Consider the following 21,787-nt stretch of genomic DNA (forward strand, 5'->3'; position numbering starts at 1 on the left):
TTCCATATTGCTTCCCTAAAAGGCAGCGCGAGAGACTGCCAGGCAAATCTCAAGTGATCTGTACAAGGACTAAGATGTCCACACGTCTGGAAACGTTCTCGCCGACTTCTGTGCCACGCTGACGACACGGGTTCTCGTCCGATCACCGAAGTTAAGCAGCATTTTTGCGTGCTTAGTACACGGCTCGGTGACTAACTAGGATGTCTGCGTGCTGTTGGATTCTTTAATTTTGCCTTTTCCCTTAGTTTTCGGTGTTGCTGCGCGGTAATGATACGGTCCAGCACGCTGACCCGTCTCTTGCCTCTCGGTACCCAAATTCGCGAAGCTGCGGCCACAGTCAAATGAAAGGGTCCGTTGTGTGTTTGTCGAGTTGGTCTCTCCCAGTCGATTCTAGCGCTTGTCCTCTACATATACGCCCATTTGCAAGCGTCAGCTTTCGCGTCAGCCGAGCAAAGTCGAGACAAGTCGACACATGGGGACACACGATGCTGTGAATCGCAATCCGCACTAGCCTACGCGGAGCGCGACGAGGGGCGAAGGAAAACCATTCGTAACACGACAGTTCGGAAACTCGACGATCGCGAGCGTTGAAAACACTCTCCTGAGTAAAGGAGACAACTTCCGTGCGGTGTCCGGGTTTCGAACCCGGACCAGCTACTTGGGAAGCATCCATGCTGACCGACACACCACCACCGCCCTCTGCTACGCGCTGCTTGCGCCGTGATGTGTCGCCTTCCCTCCTGGCGCCAGAGGCCGAAGGCAATCTCGCTGTAGGCGCTCAACGCCGAGTGGAAGGCGAGCACATCTGAACCCGTTTTGCTGGTGCTGCTAGGGCGATATACTGTAACTGAGCGCAGAACGAACTTTCACTGAAGAATCTGCCCTTTAATGCACATCAGGGCGAATATGAAATTTCTAATATGAAGTACCCACTGACGATCCAAAGGCGTTTCAGTATGTATGCGTCGGTCCCACCGGGGCAGTGCCTAAGTATTGTAAAGTGAAGGTCGACAGTTTGAGCCTCACAGGAAGTATTTCATTGGCTTCCCACGAGTGCGTAATGTACAGCGTGGCTGTTGCTAGGAAACGGCCTTATTTGCCGTTCGTTAATATCTAGTTTTCTTTGCATCAATGTGAAAATGTTACTATTACTAAATACAGTTTTGCTAGTTACAGTTCAAACTGGAAACGACGGAAGAAAGCGGTCCAACGCTCCACATTGGCTCCCGAAAGGGAGGGTGCGTTTCCTACGCCACGTCTGACATTGTGTCTTAAATATTCTAAAACTGACATAATTACATCCTACCAAAAAAGAAACAGATTTCGCAGCGAGGTTCTTGAGATAGAGATGGAAGTCACTGGAGCGAATGCCTCGCACGTCAGATTGGCCGAGCGGTCTAAGGCGCCAGATTTAAGCTCTGGTTCCCGTAAGGGAGCTTGGGTTCGAACCCCACATCTGACAAAGCATTTTGAACATTCTGAAACTAACGTACTCCCTTCATCTTATAGAACAAGTAAATTACGCAGAAACACGCCATGCAGATTTTACTAGAGACGACAGTGACAGCGGTGCAGGCGTCGCACGTCCGATAGCCCGAGCGGTCGGAAAGAAATAGCGGAACATACTTTTCCTGTGTCGAGGTTTAGCTCTTCTCACGGACGTTTCCGTTGTCGTTGTGTTGTGGCTCTGGGTTCCAAGCGACAGCGAGAAAACCTCAACAGCAACACATACGTGTTTAAATGAATCGTAGGGCCTTAATAAAGATAGATGAAACGGTGGTTCAGGTACTGGAGTTCTGAAGCGGCCGTATTGCGTGGGCAGTAAGCTCACTAAGTTAGTGTGTCATGCTAATAACGGGAAGGCTGTGGGTTACGTCCCACCAAGGGCTATTCCATATTGCTTCCCTAAAAGGCAGCGCGAGAGACTGCCAGGCAAATCTCAAGTGATCTGTACAAGGACTAAGATGTCCACACGTCTGGAAACGTTCTCGCCGACTTCTGTGCCACGCTGACGACACGGGTTCTCGTCCGATCACCGAAGTTAAGCAGCATTTTTGCGTGCTTAGTACACGGCTCGGTGACTAACTAGGATGTCTGCGTGCTGTTGGATTCTTTAATTTTGCCTTTTCCCTTAGTTTTCGGTGTTGCTGCGCGGTAATGATACGGTCCAGCACGCTGACCCGTCTCTTGCCTCTCGGTACCCAAATTCGCGAAGCTGCGGCCACAGTCAAATGAAAGGGTCCGTTGTGTGTTTGTCGAGTTGGTCTCTCCCAGTCGATTCTAGCGCCTGTCCTCTACATATACGCCCATTTGCAAGCGTCAGCTTTCGCGTCAGCCGAGCAAAGTCGAGACAAGTCGACACATGGGGACACACGATGCTGTGAATCGCAATCCGCACTAGCCTACGCGGAGCGCGACGAGGGGCGAAGGAAAACCATTCGTAACACGACAGTTCGGAAACTCGACGATCGCGAGCGTTGAAAACACTCTCCTGAGTAAAGGAGACAACTTCCGTGCGGTGTCCGGGTTTCGAACCCGGACCAGCTACTTGGGAAGCATCCATGCTGACCGACACACCACCACCGCCCTCTGCTACGCGCTGCTTGCGCCGTGATGTGTCGCCTTCCCTCCTGGCGCCAGAGGCCGAAGGCAATCTCGCTGTAGGCGCTCAACGCCGAGTGGAAGGCGAGCACATCTGAACCCGTTTTGCTGGTGCTGCTAGGGCGATATACTGTAACTGAGCGCAGAACGAACTTTCACTGAAGAATCTGCCCTTTAATGCACATCAGGGCGAATATGAAATTTCTAATATGAAGTACCCACTGACGATCCAAAGGCGTTTCAGTATGTATGCGTCGGTCCCACCGGGGCAGTGCCTAAGTATTGTAAAGTGAAGGTCGACAGTTTGAGCCTCACAGGAAGTATTTCATTGGCTTCCCACGAGTGCGTAATGTACAGCGTGGCTGTTGCTAGGAAACGGCCTTATTTGCCGTTCGTTAATATCTAGTTTTCTTTGCATCAATGTGAAAATGTTACTATTACTAAATACAGTTTTGCTAGTTACAGTTCAAACTGGAAACGACGGAAGAAAGCGGTCCAACGCGCCACATTGGCTCCCGAAAGGGAGGGTGCGTTTCCTACGCCACGTCTGACATTGTGTCTTAAATATTCTAAAACTGACATAATTACATCCTACCAAAAAAGAAACAGATTTCGCAGCGAGGTTCTTGAGATAGAGATGGAAGTCACTGGAGCGAATGCCTCGCACGTCAGATTGGCCGAGCGGTCTAAGGCGCCAGATTTAAGCTCTGGTTCCCGTAAGGGAGCTTGGGTTCGAACCCCACATCTGACAAAGCATTTTGAACATTCTGAAACTAACGTACTCCCTTCATCTTATAGAACAAGTAAATTACGCAGAAACACGCCATGCAGATTTTACTAGAGACGACAGTGACAGCGGTGCAGGCGTCGCACGTCCGATAGCCCGAGCGGTCGGAAAGAAATAGCGGAACATACTTTTCCTGTGTCGAGGTTTAGCTCTTCTCACGGACGTTTCCGTTGTCGTTGTGTTGTGGCTCTGGGTTCCAAGCGACAGCGAGAAAACCTCAACAGCAACACATACGTGTTTAAATGAATCGTAGGGCCTTAATAAAGATAGATGAAACGGTGGTTCAGGTACTGGAGTTCTGAAGCGGCCGTATTGCGTGGGCAGTAAGCTCACTAAGTTAGTGTGTCATGCTAATAACGGGAAGGCTGTGGGTTACGTCCCACCAAGGGCTATTCCATATTGCTTCCCTAAAAGGCAGCGCGAGAGACTGCCAGGCAAATCTCAAGTGATCTGTACAAGGACTAAGATGTCCACACGTCTGGAAACGTTCTCGCCGACTTCTGTGCCACGCTGACGACACGGGTTCTCGTCCGATCACCGAAGTTAAGCAGCATTTTTGCGTGCTTAGTACACGGCTCGGTGACTAACTAGGATGTCTGCGTGCTGTTGGATTCTTTAATTTTGCCTTTTCCCTTAGTTTTCGGTGTTGCTGCGCGGTAATGATACGGTCCAGCACGCTGACCCGTCTCTTGCCTCTCGGTACCCAAATTCGCGAAGCTGCGGCCACAGTCAAATGAAAGGGTCCGTTGTGTGTTTGTCGAGTTGGTCTCTCCCAGTCGATTCTAGCGCCTGTCCTCTACATATACGCCCATTTGCAAGCGTCAGCTTTCGCGTCAGCCGAGCAAAGTCGAGACAAGTCGACACATGGGGACACACGATGCTGTGAATCGCAATCCGCACTAGCCTACGCGGAGCGCGACGAGGGGCGAAGGAAAACCATTCGTAACACGACAGTTCGGAAACTCGACGATCGCGAGCGTTGAAAACACTCTCCTGAGTAAAGGAGACAACTTCCGTGCGGTGTCCGGGTTTCGAACCCGGACCAGCTACTTGGGAAGCATCCATGCTGACCGACACACCACCACCGCCCTCTGCTACGCGCTGCTTGCGCCGTGATGTGTCGCCTTCCCTCCTGGCGCCAGAGGCCGAAGGCAATCTCGCTGTAGGCGCTCAACGCCGAGTGGAAGGCGAGCACATCTGAACCCGTTTTGCTGGTGCTGCTAGGGCGATATACTGTAACTGAGCGCAGAACGAACTTTCACTGAAGAATCTGCCCTTTAATGCACATCAGGGCGAATATGAAATTTCTAATATGAAGTACCCACTGACGATCCAAAGGCGTTTCAGTATGTATGCGTCGGTCCCACCGGGGCAGTGCCTAAGTATTGTAAAGTGAAGGTCGACAGTTTGAGCCTCACAGGAAGTATTTCATTGGCTTCCCACGAGTGCGTAATGTACAGCGTGGCTGTTGCTAGGAAACGGCCTTATTTGCCGTTCGTTAATATCTAGTTTTCTTTGCATCAATGTGAAAATGTTACTATTACTAAATACAGTTTTGCTAGTTACAGTTCAAACTGGAAACGACGGAAGAAAGCGGTCCAACGCGCCACATTGGCTCCCGAAAGGGAGGGTGCGTTTCCTACGCCACGTCTGACATTGTGTCTTAAATATTCTAAAACTGACATAATTACATCCTACCAAAAAAGAAACAGATTTCGCAGCGAGGTTCTTGAGATAGAGATGGAAGTCACTGGAGCGAATGCCTCGCACGTCAGATTGGCCGAGCGGTCTAAGGCGCCAGATTTAAGCTCTGGTTCCCGTAAGGGAGCTTGGGTTCGAACCCCACATCTGACAAAGCATTTTGAACATTCTGAAACTAACGTACTCCCTTCATCTTATAGAACAAGTAAATTACGCAGAAACACGCCATGCAGATTTTACTAGAGACGACAGTGACAGCGGTGCAGGCGTCGCACGTCCGATAGCCCGAGCGGTCGGAAAGAAATAGCGGAACATACTTTTCCTGTGTCGAGGTTTAGCTCTTCTCACGGACGTTTCCGTTGTCGTTGTGTTGTGGCTCTGGGTTCCAAGCGACAGCGAGAAAACCTCAACAGCAACACATACGTGTTTAAATGAATCGTAGGGCCTTAATAAAGATAGATGAAACGGTGGTTCAGGTACTGGAGTTCTGAAGCGGCCGTATTGCGTGGGCAGTAAGCTCACTAAGTTAGTGTGTCATGCTAATAACGGGAAGGCTGTGGGTTACGTCCCACCAAGGGCTATTCCATATTGCTTCCCTAAAAGGCAGCGCGAGAGACTGCCAGGCAAATCTCAAGTGATCTGTACAAGGACTAAGATGTCCACACGTCTGGAAACGTTCTCGCCGACTTCTGTGCCACGCTGACGACACGGGTTCTCGTCCGATCACCGAAGTTAAGCAGCATTTTTGCGTGCTTAGTACACGGCTCGGTGACTAACTAGGATGTCTGCGTGCTGTTGGATTCTTTAATTTTGCCTTTTCCCTTAGTTTTCGGTGTTGCTGCGCGGTAATGATACGGTCCAGCACGCTGACCCGTCTCTTGCCTCTCGGTACCCAAATTCGCGAAGCTGCGGCCACAGTCAAATGAAAGGGTCCGTTGTGTGTTTGTCGAGTTGGTCTCTCCCAGTCGATTCTAGCGCCTGTCCTCTACATATACGCCCATTTGCAAGCGTCAGCTTTCGCGTCAGCCGAGCAAAGTCGAGACAAGTCGACACATGGGGACACACGATGCTGTGAATCGCAATCCGCACTAGCCTACGCGGAGCGCGACGAGGGGCGAAGGAAAACCATTCGTAACACGACAGTTCGGAAACTCGACGATCGCGAGCGTTGAAAACACTCTCCTGAGTAAAGGAGACAACTTCCGTGCGGTGTCCGGGTTTCGAACCCGGACCAGCTACTTGGGAAGCATCCATGCTGACCGACACACCACCACCGCCCTCTGCTACGCGCTGCTTGCGCCGTGATGTGTCGCCTTCCCTCCTGGCGCCAGAGGCCGAAGGCAATCTCGCTGTAGGCGCTCAACGCCGAGTGGAAGGCGAGCACATCTGAACCCGTTTTGCTGGTGCTGCTAGGGCGATATACTGTAACTGAGCGCAGAACGAACTTTCACTGAAGAATCTGCCCTTTAATGCACATCAGGGCGAATATGAAATTTCTAATATGAAGTACCCACTGACGATCCAAAGGCGTTTCAGTATGTATGCGTCGGTCCCACCGGGGCAGTGCCTAAGTATTGTAAAGTGAAGGTCGACAGTTTGAGCCTCACAGGAAGTATTTCATTGGCTTCCCACGAGTGCGTAATGTACAGCGTGGCTGTTGCTAGGAAACGGCCTTATTTGCCGTTCGTTAATATCTAGTTTTCTTTGCATCAATGTGAAAATGTTACTATTACTAAATACAGTTTTGCTAGTTACAGTTCAAACTGGAAACGACGGAAGAAAGCGGTCCAACGCGCCACATTGGCTCCCGAAAGGGAGGGTGCGTTTCCTACGCCACGTCTGACATTGTGTCTTAAATATTCTAAAACTGACATAATTACATCCTACCAAAAAAGAAACAGATTTCGCAGCGAGGTTCTTGAGATAGAGATGGAAGTCACTGGAGCGAATGCCTCGCACGTCAGATTGGCCGAGCGGTCTAAGGCGCCAGATTTAAGCTCTGGTTCCCGTAAGGGAGCTTGGGTTCGAACCCCACATCTGACAAAGCATTTTGAACATTCTGAAACTAACGTACTCCCTTCATCTTATAGAACAAGTAAATTACGCAGAAACACGCCATGCAGATTTTACTAGAGACGACAGTGACAGCGGTGCAGGCGTCGCACGTCCGATAGCCCGAGCGGTCGGAAAGAAATAGCGGAACATACTTTTCCTGTGTCGAGGTTTAGCTCTTCTCACGGACGTTTCCGTTGTCGTTGTGTTGTGGCTCTGGGTTCCAAGCGACAGCGAGAAAACCTCAACAGCAACACATACGTGTTTAAATGAATCGTAGGGCCTTAATAAAGATAGATGAAACGGTGGTTCAGGTACTGGAGTTCTGAAGCGGCCGTATTGCGTGGGCAGTAAGCTCACTAAGTTAGTGTGTCATGCTAATAACGGGAAGGCTGTGGGTTACGTCCCACCAAGGGCTATTCCATATTGCTTCCCTAAAAGGCAGCGCGAGAGACTGCCAGGCAAATCTCAAGTGATCTGTACAAGGACTAAGATGTCCACACGTCTGGAAACGTTCTCGCCGACTTCTGTGCCACGCTGACGACACGGGTTCTCGTCCGATCACCGAAGTTAAGCAGCATTTTTGCGTGCTTAGTACACGGCTCGGTGACTAACTAGGATGTCTGCGTGCTGTTGGATTCTTTAATTTTGCCTTTTCCCTTAGTTTTCGGTGTTGCTGCGCGGTAATGATACGGTCCAGCACGCTGACCCGTCTCTTGCCTCTCGGTACCCAAATTCGCGAAGCTGCGGCCACAGTCAAATGAAAGGGTCCGTTGTGTGTTTGTCGAGTTGGTCTCTCCCAGTCGATTCTAGCGCCTGTCCTCTACATATACGCCCATTTGCAAGCGTCAGCTTTCGCGTCAGCCGAGCAAAGTCGAGACAAGTCGACACATGGGGACACACGATGCTGTGAATCGCAATCCGCACTAGCCTACGCGGAGCGCGACGAGGGGCGAAGGAAAACCATTCGTAACACGACAGTTCGGAAACTCGACGATCGCGAGCGTTGAAAACACTCTCCTGAGTAAAGGAGACAACTTCCGTGCGGTGTCCGGGTTTCGAACCCGGACCAGCTACTTGGGAAGCATCCATGCTGACCGACACACCACCACCGCCCTCTGCTACGCGCTGCTTGCGCCGTGATGTGTCGCCTTCCCTCCTGGCGCCAGAGGCCGAAGGCAATCTCGCTGTAGGCGCTCAACGCCGAGTGGAAGGCGAGCACATCTGAACCCGTTTTGCTGGTGCTGCTAGGGCGATATACTGTAACTGAGCGCAGAACGAACTTTCACTGAAGAATCTGCCCTTTAATGCACATCAGGGCGAATATGAAATTTCTAATATGAAGTACCCACTGACGATCCAAAGGCGTTTCAGTATGTATGCGTCGGTCCCACCGGGGCAGTGCCTAAGTATTGTAAAGTGAAGGTCGACAGTTTGAGCCTCACAGGAAGTATTTCATTGGCTTCCCACGAGTGCGTAATGTACAGCGTGGCTGTTGCTAGGAAACGGCCTTATTTGCCGTTCGTTAATATCTAGTTTTCTTTGCATCAATGTGAAAATGTTACTATTACTAAATACAGTTTTGCTAGTTACAGTTCAAACTGGAAACGACGGAAGAAAGCGGTCCAACGCGCCACATTGGCTCCCGAAAGGGAGGGTGCGTTTCCTACGCCACGTCTGACATTGTGTCTTAAATATTCTAAAACTGACATAATTACATCCTACCAAAAAAGAAACAGATTTCGCAGCGAGGTTCTTGAGATAGAGATGGAAGTCACTGGAGCGAATGCCTCGCACGTCAGATTGGCCGAGCGGTCTAAGGCGCCAGATTTAAGCTCTGGTTCCCGTAAGGGAGCTTGGGTTCGAACCCCACATCTGACAAAGCATTTTGAACATTCTGAAACTAACGTACTCCCTTCATCTTATAGAACAAGTAAATTACGCAGAAACACGCCATGCAGATTTTACTAGAGACGACAGTGACAGCGGTGCAGGCGTCGCACGTCCGATAGCCCGAGCGGTCGGAAAGAAATAGCGGAACATACTTTTCCTGTGTCGAGGTTTAGCTCTTCTCACGGACGTTTCCGTTGTCGTTGTGTTGTGGCTCTGGGTTCCAAGCGACAGCGAGAAAACCTCAACAGCAACACATACGTGTTTAAATGAATCGTAGGGCCTTAATAAAGATAGATGAAACGGTGGTTCAGGTACTGGAGTTCTGAAGCGGCCGTATTGCGTGGGCAGTAAGCTCACTAAGTTAGTGTGTCATGCTAATAACGGGAAGGCTGTGGGTTACGTCCCACCAAGGGCTATTCCATATTGCTTCCCTAAAAGGCAGCGCGAGAGACTGCCAGGCAAATCTCAAGTGATCTGTACAAGGACTAAGATGTCCACACGTCTGGAAACGTTCTCGCCGACTTCTGTGCCACGCTGACGACACGGGTTCTCGTCCGATCACCGAAGTTAAGCAGCATTTTTGCGTGCTTAGTACACGGCTCGGTGACTAACTAGGATGTCTGCGTGCTGTTGGATTCTTTAATTTTGCCTTTTCCCTTAGTTTTCGGTGTTGCTGCGCGGTAATGATACGGTCCAGCACGCTGACCCGTCTCTTGCCTCTCGGTACCCAAATTCGCGAAGCTGCGGCCACAGTCAAATGAAAGGGTCCGTTGTGTGTTTGTCGAGTTGGTCTCTCCCAGTCGATTCTAGCGCCTGTCCTCTACATATACGCCCATTTGCAAGCGTCAGCTTTCGCGTCAGCCGAGCAAAGTCGAGACAAGTCGACACATGGGGACACACGATGCTGTGAATCGCAATCCGCACTAGCCTACGCGGAGCGCGACGAGGGGCGAAGGAAAACCATTCGTAACACGACAGTTCGGAAACTCGACGATCGCGAGCGTTGAAAACACTCTCCTGAGTAAAGGAGACAACTTCCGTGCGGTGTCCGGGTTTCGAACCCGGACCAGCTACTTGGGAAGCATCCATGCTGACCGACACACCACCACCGCCCTCTGCTACGCGCTGCTTGCGCCGTGATGTGTCGCCTTCCCTCCTGGCGCCAGAGGCCGAAGGCAATCTCGCTGTAGGCGCTCAACGCCGAGTGGAAGGCGAGCACATCTGAACCCGTTTTGCTGGTGCTGCTAGGGCGATATACTGTAACTGAGCGCAGAACGAACTTTCACTGAAGAATCTGCCCTTTAATGCACATCAGGGCGAATATGAAATTTCTAATATGAAGTACCCACTGACGATCCAAAGGCGTTTCAGTATGTATGCGTCGGTCCCACCGGGGCAGTGCCTAAGTATTGTAAAGTGAAGGTCGACAGTTTGAGCCTCACAGGAAGTATTTCATTGGCTTCCCACGAGTGCGTAATGTACAGCGTGGCTGTTGCTAGGAAACGGCCTTATTTGCCGTTCGTTAATATCTAGTTTTCTTTGCATCAATGTGAAAATGTTACTATTACTAAATACAGTTTTGCTAGTTACAGTTCAAACTGGAAACGACGGAAGAAAGCGGTCCAACGCGCCACATTGGCTCCCGAAAGGGAGGGTGCGTTTCCTACGCCACGTCTGACATTGTGTCTTAAATATTCTAAAACTGACATAATTACATCCTACCAAAAAAGAAACAGATTTCGCAGCGAGGTTCTTGAGATAGAGATGGAAGTCACTGGAGCGAATGCCTCGCACGTCAGATTGGCCGAGCGGTCTAAGGCGCCAGATTTAAGCTCTGGTTCCCGTAAGGGAGCTTGGGTTCGAACCCCACATCTGACAAAGCATTTTGAACATTCTGAAACTAACGTACTCCCTTCATCTTATAGAACAAGTAAATTACGCAGAAACACGCCATGCAGATTTTACTAGAGACGACAGTGACAGCGGTGCAGGCGTCGCACGTCCGATAGCCCGAGCGGTCGGAAAGAAATAGCGGAACATACTTTTCCTGTGTCGAGGTTTAGCTCTTCTCACGGACGTTTCCGTTGTCGTTGTGTTGTGGCTCTGGGTTCCAAGCGACAGCGAGAAAACCTCAACAGCAACACATACGTGTTTAAATGAATCGTAGGGCCTTAATAAAGATAGATGAAACGGTGGTTCAGGTACTGGAGTTCTGAAGCGGCCGTATTGCGTGGGCAGTAAGCTCACTAAGTTAGTGTGTCATGCTAATAACGGGAAGGCTGTGGGTTACGTCCCACCAAGGGCTATTCCATATTGCTTCCCTAAAAGGCAGCGCGAGAGACTGCCAGGCAAATCTCAAGTGATCTGTACAAGGACTAAGATGTCCACACGTCTGGAAACGTTCTCGCCGACTTCTGTGCCACGCTGACGACACGGGTTCTCGTCCGATCACCGAAGTTAAGCAGCATTTTTGCGTGCTTAGTACACGGCTCGGTGACTAACTAGGATGTCTGCGTGCTGTTGGATTCTTTAATTTTGCCTTTTCCCTTAGTTTTCGGTGTTGCTGCGCGGTAATGATACGGTCCAGCACGCTGACCCGTCTCTTGCCTCTCGGTACCCAAATTCGCGAAGCTGCGGCCACAGTCAAATGAAAGGGTCCGTTGTGTGTTTGTCGAGTTGGTCTCTCCCAGTCGATTCTAGCGCCTGTCCTCTACATATACGCCCATTTGCAAGCGTCAGCTTTCGCGTCAGCCGAGCAAAGTCGAGACAAGTCGACACATGGGGACACACGATGCTGTGAATCGCAATCCGCACTAGCCTACGCGGAGCGCGACGAGGGGCGAAGGAAAACCATTCGTAACACGACAGTTCGGAAACTCGACGATCGCGAGCGTTGAAAACACTCTCCTGAGTAAAGGAGACAACTTCCGTGCGGTGTCCGGGTTTCGAACCCGGACCAGCTACTTGGGAAGCATCCATGCTGACCGACACACCACCACCGCCCTCTGCTACGCGCTGCTTGCGCCGTGATGTGTCGCCTTCCCTCCTGGCGCCAGAGGCCGAAGGCAATCTCGCTGTAGGCGCTCAACGCCGAGTGGAAGGCGAGCACATCTGAACCCGTTTTGCTGGTGCTGCTAGGGCGATATACTGTAACTGAGCGCAGAACGAACTTTCACTGAAGAATCTGCCCTTTAATGCACATCAGGGCGAATATGAAATTTCTAATATGAAGTACCCACTGACGATCCAAAGGCGTTTCAGTATGTATGCGTCGGTCCCACCGGGGCAGTGCCTAAGTATTGTAAAGTGAAGGTCGACAGTTTGAGCCTCACAGGAAGTATTTCATTGGCTTCCCACGAGTGCGTAATGTACAGCGTGGCTGTTGCTAGGAAACGGCCTTATTTGCCGTTCGTTAATATCTAGTTTTCTTTGCATCAATGTGAAAATGTTACTATTACTAAATACAGTTTTGCTAGTTACAGTTCAAACTGGAAACGACGGAAGAAAGCGGTCCAACGCGCCACATTGGCTCCCGAAAGGGAGGGTGCGTTTCCTACGCCACGTCTGACATTGTGTCTTAAATATTCTAAAACTGACATAATTACATCCTACCAAAAAAGAAACAGATTTCGCAGCGAGGTTCTTGAGATAGAGATGGAAGTCACTGGAGCGAATGCCTCGCACGTCAGATTGGCCGAGCGGTCTAAGGCGCCAGATTTAAGCTCTGGTTCCCGTAAGGGAGCTTGGGTTCGAACCCCACATCTGACAAAGCATTTTGAACATTCTGAAACTAACGTACTCCCTTCATCTTATAGAACAAGTAAATTACGCAGAAACACGCCATGCAGATTTTACTAGAGACGACAGTGACAGCGGTGCAGGCGTCGCACGTCCGATAGCCCGAGCGGTCGGAAAGAAATAGCGGAACATACTTTTCCTGTGTCGAGGTTTAGCTCTTCTCACGGACGTTTCCGTTGTCGTTGTGTTGTGGCTCTGGGTTCCAAGCGACAGCGAGAAAACCTCAACAGCAACACATACGTGTTTAAATGAATCGTAGGGCCTTAATAAAGATAGATGAAACGGTGGTTCAGGTACTGGAGTTCTGAAGCGGCCGTATTGCGTGGGCAGTAAGCTCACTAAGTTAGTGTGTCATGCTAATAACGGGAAGGCTGTGGGTTACGTCCCACCAAGGGCTATTCCATATTGCTTCCCTAAAAGGCAGCGCGAGAGACTGCCAGGCAAATCTCAAGTGATCTGTACAAGGACTAAGATGTCCACACGTCTGGAAACGTTCTCGCCGACTTCTGTGCCACGCTGACGACACGGGTTCTCGTCCGATCACCGAAGTTAAGCAGCATTTTTGCGTGCTTAGTACACGGCTCGGTGACTAACTAGGATGTCTGCGTGCTGTTGGATTCTTTAATTTTGCCTTTTCCCTTAGTTTTCGGTGTTGCTGCGCGGTAATGATACGGTCCAGCACGCTGACCCGTCTCTTGCCTCTCGGTACCCAAATTCGCGAAGCTGCGGCCACAGTCAAATGAAAGGGTCCGTTGTGTGTTTGTCGAGTTGGTCTCTCCCAGTCGATTCTAGCGCCTGTCCTCTACATATACGCCCATTTGCAAGCGTCAGCTTTCGCGTCAGCCGAGCAAAGTCGAGACAAGTCGACACATGGGGACACACGATGCTGTGAATCGCAATCCGCACTAGCCTACGCGGAGCGCGACGAGGGGCGAAGGAAAACCATTCGTAACACGACAGTTCGGAAACTCGACGATCGCGAGCGTTGAAAACACTCTCCTGAGTAAAGGAGACAACTTCCGTGCGGTGTCCGGGTTTCGAACCCGGACCAGCTACTTGGGAAGCATCCATGCTGACCGACACACCACCACCGCCCTCTGCTACGCGCTGCTTGCGCCGTGATGTGTCGCCTTCCCTCCTGGCGCCAGAGGCCGAAGGCAATCTCGCTGTAGGCGCTCAACGCCGAGTGGAAGGCGAGCACATCTGAACCCGTTTTGCTGGTGCTGCTAGGGCGATATACTGTAACTGAGCGCAGAACGAACTTTCACTGAAGAATCTGCCCTTTAATGCACATCAGGGCGAATATGAAATTTCTAATATGAAGTACCCACTGACGATCCAAAGGCGTTTCAGTATGTATGCGTCGGTCCCACCGGGGCAGTGCCTAAGTATTGTAAAGTGAAGGTCGACAGTTTGAGCCTCACAGGACGTATTTCATTGGCTTCCCACGAGTGCGTAATGTACAGCGTGGCTGTTGCTAGGAAACGGCCTTATTTGCCGTTCGTTAATATCTAGTTTTCTTTGCATCAATGTGAAAATGTTACTATTACTAAATACAGTTTTGCTAGTTACAGTTCAAACTGGAAACGACGGAAGAAAGCGGTCCAACGCGCCACATTGGCTCCCGAAAGGGAGGGTGCGTTTCCTACGCCACGTCTGACATTGTGTCTTAAATATTCTAAAACTGACATAATTACATCCTACCAAAAAAGAAACAGATTTCGCAGCGAGGTTCTTGAGATAGAGATGGAAGTCACTGGAGCGAATGCCTCGCACGTCAGATTGGCCGAGCGGTCTAAGGCGCCAGATTTAAGCTCTGGTTCCCGTAAGGGAGCTTGGGTTCGAACCCCACATCTGACAAAGCATTTTGAACATTCTGAAACTAACGTACTCCCTTCATCTTATAGAACAAGTAAATTACGCAGAAACACGCCATGCAGATTTTACTAGAGACGACAGTGACAGCGGTGCAGGCGTCGCACGTCCGATAGCCCGAGCGGTCGGAAAGAAATAGCGGAACATACTTTTCCTGTGTCGAGGTTTAGCTCTTCTCACGGACGTTTCCGTTGTCGTTGTGTTGTGGCTCTGGGTTCCAAGCGACAGCGAGAAAACCTCAACAGCAACACATACGTGTTTAAATGAATCGTAGGGCCTTAATAAAGATATATGAAACGGTGGTTCAGGTACTGGAGTTCTGAAGCGGCCGTATTGCGTGGGCAGTAAGCTCACTAAGTTAGTGTGTCATGCTAATAACGGGAAGGCTGTGGGTTACGTCCCACCAAGGGCTATTCCATATTGCTTCCCTAAAAGGCAGCGCGAGAGACTGCCAGGCAAATCTCAAGTGATCTGTACAAGGACTAAGATGTCCACACGTCTGGAAACGTTCTCGCCGACTTCTGTGCCACGCTGACGACACGGGTTCTCGTCCGATCACCGAAGTTAAGCAGCATTTTTGCGTGCTTAGTACACGGCTCGGTGACTAACTAGGATGTCTGCGTGCTGTTGGATTCTTTAATTTTGCCTTTTCCCTTAGTTTTCGGTGTTGCTGCGCGGTAATGATACGGTCCAGCACGCTGACCCGTCTCTTGCCTCTCGGTACCCAAATTCGCGAAGCTGCGGCCACAGTCAAATGAAAGGGTCCGTTGTGTGTTTGTCGAGTTGGTCTCTCCCAGTCGATTCTAGCGCCTGTCCTCTACATATACGCCCATTTGCAAGCGTCAGCTTTCGCGTCAGCCGAGCAAAGTCGAGACAAGTCGACACATGGGGACACACGATGCTGTGAATCGCAATCCGCACTAGCCTACGCGGAGCGCGACGAGGGGCGAAGGAAAACCATTCGTAACACGACAGTTCGGAAACTCGACGATCGCGAGCGTTGAAAACACTCTCCTGAGTAAAGGAGACAACTTCCGTGCGGTGTCCGGGTTTCGAACCCGGACCAGCTACTTGGGAAGCATCCATGCTGACCGACACACCACCACCGCCCTCTGCTACGCGCTGCTTGCGCCGTGATGTGTCGCCTTCCCTCCTGGCGCCAGAGGCCGAAGGCAATCTCGCTGTAGGCGCTCAACGCCGAGTGGAAGGCGAGCACATCTGAACCCGTTTTGCTGGTGCTGCTAGGGCGATATACTGTAACTGAGCGCAGAACGAACTTTCACTGAAGAATCTGCCCTTTAATGCACATCAGGGCGAATATGAAATTTCTAATATGAAGTACCCACTGACGATCCAAAGGCGTTTCAGTATGTATGCGTCGGTCCCACCGGGGCAGTGCCTAAGTATTGTAAAGTGAAGGTCGACAGTTTGAGCCTCACAGGAAGTATTTCATTGGCTTCCCACGAGTGCGTAATGTACAGCGTGGCTGTTGCTAGGAAACGGCCTTATTTGCCGTTCGTTAATATCTAGTTTTCTTTGCATCAATGTGAAAATGTTACTATTACTAAATACAGTTTTGCTAGTTACAGTTCAAACTGGAAACGACGGAAGAAAGCGGTCCAACGCGCCACATTGGCTCCCGAAAGGGAGGGTGCGTTTCCTACGCCACGTCTGACATTGTGTCTTAAATATTCTAAAACTGACATAATTACATCCTACCAAAAAAGAAACAGATTTCGCAGCGAGGTTCTTGAGATAGAGATGGAAGTCACTGGAGCGAATGCCTCGCACGTCAGATTGGCCGAGCGGTCTAAGGCGCCAGATTTAAGCTCTGGTTCCCGTAAGGGAGCTTGGGTTCGAACCCCACATCTGACAAAGCATTTTGAACATTCTGAAACTAACGTACTCCCTTCATCTTATAGAACAAGTAAATTACGCAGAAACACGCCATGCAGATTTTACTAGAGACGACAGTGACAGCGGTGCAGGCGTCGCACGTCCGATAGCCCGAGCGGTCGGAAAGAAATAGCGGAACATACTTTTCCTGTGTCGAGGTTTAGCTCTTCTCACGGACGTTTCCGTTGTCGTTGTGTTGTGGCTCTGGGTTCCAAGCGACAGCGAGAAAACCTCAACAGCAACACATACGTGTTTAAATGAATCGTAGGGCCTTAATAAAGATAGATGAAACGGTGGTTCAGGTACTGGAGTTCTGAAGCGGCCGTATTGCGTGGGCAGTAAGCTCACTAAGTTAGTGTGTCATGCTAATAACGGGAAGGCTGTGGGTTACGTCCCACCAAGGGCTATTCCATATTGCTTCCCTAAAAGGCAGCGCGAGAGACTGCCAGGCAAATCTCAAGTGATCTGTACAAGGACTAAGATGTCCACACGTCTGGAAACGTTCTCGCCGACTTCTGTGCCACGCTGACGACACGGGTTCTCGTCCGATCACCGAAGTTAAGCAGCATTTTTGCGTGCTTAGTACACGGCTCGGTGACTAACTAGGATGTCTGCGTGCTGTTGGATTCTTTAATTTTGCCTTTTCCCTTAGTTTTCGGTGTTGCTGCGCGGTAATGATACGGTCCAGCACGCTGACCCGTCTCTTGCCTCTCGGTACCCAAATTCGCGAAGCTGCGGCCACAGTCAAATGAAAGGGTCCGTTGTGTGTTTGTCGAGTTGGTCTCTCCCAGTCGATTCTAGCGCCTGTCCTCTACATATACGCCCATTTGCAAGCGTCAGCTTTCGCGTCAGCCGAGCAAAGTCGAGACAAGTCGACACATGGGGACACACGATGCTGTGAATCGCAATCCGCACTAGCCTACGCGGAGCGCGACGAGGGGCGAAGGAAAACCATTCGTAACACGACAGTTCGGAAACTCGACGATCGCGAGCGTTGAAAACACTCTCCTGAGTAAAGGAGACAACTTCCGTGCGGTGTCCGGGTTTCGAACCCGGACCAGCTACTTGGGAAGCATCCATGCTGACCGACACACCACCACCGCCCTCTGCTACGCGCTGCTTGCGCCGTGATGTGTCGCCTTCCCTCCTGGCGCCAGAGGCCGAAGGCAATCTCGCTGTAGGCGCTCAACGCCGAGTGGAAGGCGAGCACATCTGAACCCGTTTTGCTGGTGCTGCTAGGGCGATATACTGTAACTGAGCGCAGAACGAACTTTCACTGAAGAATCTGCCCTTTAATGCACATCAGGGCGAATATGAAATTTCTAGTATGAAGTACCCACTGACGATCCAAAGGCGTTTCAGTATGTATGCGTCGGTCCCACCGGGGCAGTGCCTAAGTATTGTAAAGTGAAGGTCGACAGTTTGAGCCTCACAGGAAGTATTTCATTGGCTTCCCACGAGTGCGTAATGTACAGCGTGGCTGTTGCTAGGAAACGGCCTTATTTGCCGTTCGTTAATATCTAGTTTTCTTTGCATCAATGTGAAAATGTTACTATTACTAAATACAGTTTTGCTAGTTACAGTTCAAACTGGAAACGACGGAAGAAAGCGGTCCAACGCGCCACATTGGCTCCCGAAAGGGAGGGTGCGTTTCCTACGCCACGTCTGACATTGTGTCTTAAATATTCTAAAACTGACATAATTACATCCTACCAAAAAAGAAACAGATTTCGCAGCGAGGTTCTTGAGATAGAGATGGAAGTCACTGGAGCGAATGCCTCGCACGTCAGATTGGCCGAGCGGTCTAAGGCGCCAGATTTAAGCTCTGGTTCCCGTAAGGGAGCTTGGGTTCGAACCCCACATCTGACAAAGCATTTTGAACATTCTGAAACTAACGTACTCCCTTCATCTTATAGAACAAGTAAATTACGCAGAAACACGCCATGCAGATTTTACTAGAGACGACAGTGACAGCGGTGCAGGCGTCGCACGTCCGATAGCCCGAGCGGTCGGAAAGAAATAGCGGAACATACTTTTCCTGTGTCGAGGTTTAGCTCTTCTCACGGACGTTTCCGTTGTCGTTGTGTTGTGGCTCTGGGTTCCAAGCGACAGCGAGAAAACCTCAACAGCAACACATACGTGTTTAAATGAATCGTAGGGCCTTAATAAAGATATATGAAACGGTGGTTCAGGTACTGGAGTTCTGAAGCGGCCGTATTGCGTGGGCAGTAAGCTCACTAAGTTAGTGTGTCATGCTAATAACGGGAAGGCTGTGGGTTACGTCCCACCAAGGGCTATTCCATATTGCTTCCCTAAAAGGCAGCGCGAGAGACTGCCAGGCAAATCTCAAGTGATCTGTACAAGGACTAAGATGTCCACACGTCTGGAAACGTTCTCGCCGACTTCTGTGCCACGCTGACGACACGGGTTCTCGTCCGATCACCGAAGTTAAGCAGCATTTTTGCGTGCTTAGTACACGGCTCGGTGACTAACTAGGATGTCTGCGTGCTGTTGGATTCTTTAATTTTGCCTTTTCCCTTAGTTTTCGGTGTTGCTGCGCGGTAATGATACGGTCCAGCACGCTGACCCGTCTCTTGCCTCTCGGTACCCAAATTCGCGAAGCTGCGGCCACAGTCAAATGAAAGGGTCCGTTGTGTGTTTGTCGAGTTGGTCTCTCCCAGTCGATTCTAGCGCCTGTCCTCTACATATACGCCCATTTGCAAGCGTCAGCTTTCGCGTCAGCCGAGCAAAGTCGAGACAAGTCGACACATGGGGACACACGATGCTGTGAATCGCAATCCGCACTAGCCTACGCGGAGCGCGACGAGGGGCGAAGGAAAACCATTCGTAACACGACAGTTCGGAAACTCGACGATCGCGAGCGTTGAAAACACTCTCCTGAGTAAAGGAGACAACTTCCGTGCGGTGTCCGGGTTTCGAACCCGGACCAGCTACTTGGGAAGCATCCATGCTGACCGACACACCACCACCGCCCTCTGCTACGCGCTGCTTGCGCCGTGATGTGTCGCCTTCCCTCCTGGCGCCAGAGGCCGAAGGCAATCTCGCTGTAGGCGCTCAACGCCGAGTGGAAGGCGAGCACATCTGAACCCGTTTTGCTGGTGCTGCTAGGGCGATATACTGTAACTGAGCGCAGAACGAACTTTCACTGAAGAATCTGCCCTTTAATGCACATCAGGGCGAATATGAAATTTCTAATATGAAGTACCCACTGACGATCCAAAGGCGTTTCAGTATGTATGCGTCGGTCCCACCGGGGCAGTGCCTAAGTATTGTAAAGTGAAGGTCGACAGTTTGAGCCTCACAGGAAGTATTTCATTGGCTTCCCACGAGTGCGTAATGTACAGCGTGGCTGTTGCTAGGAAACGGCCTTATTTGCCGTTCGTTAATATCTAGTTTTCTTTGCATCAATGTGAAAATGTTACTATTACTAAATACAGTTTTGCTAGTTACAGTTCAAACTGGAAACGACGGAAGAAAGCGGTCCAACGCGCCACATTGGCTCCCGAAAGGGAGGGTGCGTTTCCTACGCCACGTCTGACATTGTGTCTTAAATATTCTAAAACTGACATAATTACATCCTACCAAAAAAGAAACAGATTTCGCAGCGAGGTTCTTGAGATAGAGATGGAAGTCACTGGAGCGAATGCCTCGCACGTCAGATTGGCCGAGCGGTCTAAGGCGCCAGATTTAAGCTCTGGTTCCCGTAAGGGAGCTTGGGTTCGAACCCCACATCTGACAAAGCATTTTGAACATTCTGAAACTAACGTACTCCCTTCATCTTATAGAACAAGTAAATTACGCAGAAACACGCCATGCAGATTTTACTAGAGACGACAGTGACAGCGGTGCAGGCGTCGCACGTCCGATAGCCCGAGCGGTCGGAAAGAAATAGCGGAACATACTTTTCCTGTGTCGAGGTTTAGCTCTTCTCACGGACGTTTCCGTTGTCGTTGTGTTGTGGCTCTGGGTTCCAAGCGACAGCGAGAAAACCTCAACAGCAACACATACGTGTTTAAATGAATCGTAGGGCCTTAATAAAGATAGATGAAACGGTGGTTCAGGTACTGGAGTTCTGAAGCGGCCGTATTGCGTGGGCAGTAAGCTCACTAAGTTAGTGTGTCATGCTAATAACGGGAAGGCTGTGGGTTACGTCCCACCAAGGGCTATTCCATATTGCTTCCCTAAAAGGCAGCGCGAGAGACTGCCAGGCAAATCTCAAGTGATCTGTACAAGGACTAAGATGTCCACACGTCTGGAAACGTTCTCGCCGACTTCTGTGCCACGCTGACGACACGGGTTCTCGTCCGATCACCGAAGTTAAGCAGCATTTTTGCGTGCTTAGTACACGGCTCGGTGACTAACTAGGATGTCTGCGTGCTGTTGGATTCTTTAATTTTGCCTTTTCCCTTAGTTTTCGGTGTTGCTGCGCGGTAATGATACGGTCCAGCACGCTGACCCGTCTCTTGCCTCTCGGTACCCAAATTCGCGAAGCTGCGGCCACAGTCAAATGAAAGGGTCCGTTGTGTGTTTGTCGAGTTGGTCTCTCCCAGTCGATTCTAGCGCCTGTCCTCTACATATACGCCCATTTGCAAGCGTCAGCTTTCGCGTCAGCCGAGCAAAGTCGAGACAAGTCGACACATGGGGACACACGATGCTGTGAATCGCAATCCGCACTAGCCTACGCGGAGCGCGACGAGGGGCGAAGGAAAACCATTCGTAACACGACAGTTCGGAAACTCGACGATCGCGAGCGTTGAAAACACTCTCCTGAGTAAAGGAGACAACTTCCGTGCGGTGTCCGGGTTTCGAACCCGGACCAGCTACTTGGGAAGCATCCATGCTGACCGACACACCACCACCGCCCTCTGCTACGCGCTGCTTGCGCCGTGATGTGTCGCCTTCCCTCCTGGCGCCAGAGGCCGAAGGCAATCTCGCTGTAGGCGCTCAACGCCGAGTGGAAGGCGAGCACATCTGAACCCGTTTTGCTGGTGCTGCTAGGGCGATATACTGTAACTGAGCGCAGAACGAACTTTCACTGAAGAATCTGCCCTTTAATGCACATCAGGGCGAATATGAAATTTCTAGTATGAAGTACCCACTGACGATCCAAAGGCGTTTCAGTATGTATGCGTCGGTCCCACCGGGGCAGTGCCTAAGTATTGT

At 50.6% G+C, this 21,787-nt stretch overlaps 11 non-coding genes across 11 annotated transcripts; all 11 read left to right on the top strand.

Moving 5' to 3' along the window:
• Positions 1-1,378: 1,378 nt before the first annotated feature.
• Positions 1,379-1,462, top strand: Trnal-uaa (transfer RNA leucine (anticodon UAA)). The gene has a single exon. It is a non-coding gene; the product is annotated as a tRNA-Leu (tRNA).
• Positions 1,463-3,268: 1,806 nt separating this feature from the next.
• On the top strand, positions 3,269-3,352 carry Trnal-uaa (transfer RNA leucine (anticodon UAA)). Its single transcript has one exon. It is a non-coding gene; the product is annotated as a tRNA-Leu (tRNA).
• Positions 3,353-5,158: 1,806 nt separating this feature from the next.
• Positions 5,159-5,242, top strand: Trnal-uaa (transfer RNA leucine (anticodon UAA)). Its single transcript has one exon. It is a non-coding gene; the product is annotated as a tRNA-Leu (tRNA).
• A 1,806-nt stretch (positions 5,243-7,048) lies between these two features.
• Positions 7,049-7,132, top strand: Trnal-uaa (transfer RNA leucine (anticodon UAA)). Its single transcript has one exon. It is a non-coding gene; the product is annotated as a tRNA-Leu (tRNA).
• A 1,806-nt stretch (positions 7,133-8,938) lies between these two features.
• Positions 8,939-9,022, top strand: Trnal-uaa (transfer RNA leucine (anticodon UAA)). The gene has a single exon. It is a non-coding gene; the product is annotated as a tRNA-Leu (tRNA).
• A 1,806-nt stretch (positions 9,023-10,828) lies between these two features.
• On the top strand, positions 10,829-10,912 carry Trnal-uaa (transfer RNA leucine (anticodon UAA)). Its single transcript has one exon. It is a non-coding gene; the product is annotated as a tRNA-Leu (tRNA).
• Positions 10,913-12,718: 1,806 nt separating this feature from the next.
• Positions 12,719-12,802, top strand: Trnal-uaa (transfer RNA leucine (anticodon UAA)). The gene has a single exon. It is a non-coding gene; the product is annotated as a tRNA-Leu (tRNA).
• A 1,806-nt stretch (positions 12,803-14,608) lies between these two features.
• Positions 14,609-14,692, top strand: Trnal-uaa (transfer RNA leucine (anticodon UAA)). The gene has a single exon. It is a non-coding gene; the product is annotated as a tRNA-Leu (tRNA).
• Positions 14,693-16,498: 1,806 nt separating this feature from the next.
• On the top strand, positions 16,499-16,582 carry Trnal-uaa (transfer RNA leucine (anticodon UAA)). The gene has a single exon. It is a non-coding gene; the product is annotated as a tRNA-Leu (tRNA).
• Positions 16,583-18,388: 1,806 nt separating this feature from the next.
• Positions 18,389-18,472, top strand: Trnal-uaa (transfer RNA leucine (anticodon UAA)). Its single transcript has one exon. It is a non-coding gene; the product is annotated as a tRNA-Leu (tRNA).
• Positions 18,473-20,278: 1,806 nt separating this feature from the next.
• Trnal-uaa (transfer RNA leucine (anticodon UAA)) lies at positions 20,279-20,362 on the top strand. The gene has a single exon. It is a non-coding gene; the product is annotated as a tRNA-Leu (tRNA).
• Positions 20,363-21,787: the final 1,425 nt, after the last annotated feature.

Source organism: Schistocerca cancellata, unplaced genomic scaffold (assembly GCF_023864275.1).
Source record: "Schistocerca cancellata isolate TAMUIC-IGC-003103 unplaced genomic scaffold, iqSchCanc2.1 HiC_scaffold_1070, whole genome shotgun sequence".
Classification (NCBI taxonomy): domain Eukaryota; kingdom Metazoa; phylum Arthropoda; class Insecta; order Orthoptera; family Acrididae; genus Schistocerca; species Schistocerca cancellata.